Below are 1,453 nucleotides of genomic sequence, written 5' to 3'. Positions count from 1 at the left end.
TTTCTCAGGAATGAAAGGGTTAAACATGTGAGGCAGCGGCTCACATGGGTTGATGCTCTGGGCCTGTACATGCTGGAATTTAGTAGAATGCGGTGGGGGGTGGGGGGTATCATCAAAACCTATCAAATATTGAAAATTGTACAAGGCATTGGTAAGGCCAAATTTGGAATATTGTGTGCAGTTCTGGTCACCGAATTATAGGAAAAGATATCAATAAATTAGAGAGAGTGCAGAGACGATTTACTAGGATGTTACCTGGGTTTCAGCACTTAAGTTACAGAGAAAGGTTGAACAAATTAGGTCTCTACTCATTGGAGCGTAGAAGGTTGAAGGGGAATTTGATCGAGGTATTTAAAATTTTGAGAGGGATAGATAGAGTTGACGTGAATAGGCTGTTTCCATTGAGAGTAGGGGAGATTCAAACGAGAGGACATGATTTGAGAGTTAGGGGGCAGAAGTTTAAGGGAAATACGAGGGGGTATTTCTTTACTCAGAGAGTGATAGCTGTGTGGAATGAGCTTCCTGTAGAAGTAGTAGAGGCCAGTTCAGTTGTGTCATTTAAGGTAAAATTGGATAGGTATATGGACAGGAAAGGAGTGAAGGGTTATGGGCTGAGCGCGGGTAGGTGGGACTAGGTGAGATTAAGAGTTCGGCACGGACTAGGAGGGCCGAGATGGCCTGTTTCCGTGCTGTGATTGTTATATGGTTATCTAGATAGAGTGGATGTGGAGAGGATGTTTTCTATAGTGGGGGACTAGAGGGCACAGCCTCCGAATAGAGGGATATCCACTTAGAACAGAGATGAGGAAAAATCTCTTTAGCCAGAGCGTGGTGAATCTGTGGAATTCATTACCACAGATGGCTGTGTAAGTCACTGGGTATATTTAAGGCGAAGGTTGATGGTTGGCTGATCAATTAGTGTGTCAACGGGAAATTAAATCAGCCATGATGGAGTGAACTCAGTGGGACAACTGGCCTAATTCTGATCCTATGCCTTACGGTCGAAGTAAGGGGAGTTATCATGATGTTGTGGCGATGACTGACTCTTCAACCAAATGCACAACAGAAGATAACCACCTCAGTTTCTCTTTACCAGCAATAATTATCCTTTAATATTATCCCAATGACTGTGAAGCATTTAGTTATAACCTAAATTTGTATAACTAAATATTCTTTTTCATTAAAATGGCTCAATGGTTCCATTTTATAACAGAGAATGTATAAAGTATACAACCTGAAATTCTTACTCTTCACAGACATCTGGCAAACAAGAAACTCCAAAGAATGAATGATAGGAACATCACTGCCCCCTCCCAGACACAAACAGCAGCAGAAGCACCAAATCCCCCATCCCCCACCCCACCATGCAAGCAACAGAGAAGACTTTGATCGAGAGTCGGTCAAGAAGTCGCAGTCCGTGACCCTGCACTTTGGTATCTCGGAGTGGTTCTCT

Source organism: Hypanus sabinus, chromosome 24 (assembly GCF_030144855.1).
Source record: "Hypanus sabinus isolate sHypSab1 chromosome 24, sHypSab1.hap1, whole genome shotgun sequence".
Taxonomy (NCBI): domain Eukaryota; kingdom Metazoa; phylum Chordata; class Chondrichthyes; order Myliobatiformes; family Dasyatidae; genus Hypanus; species Hypanus sabinus.
The sequence above is the reverse complement of the archived record's forward strand: the minus strand, read 5'-3'. Positions refer to the sequence as shown.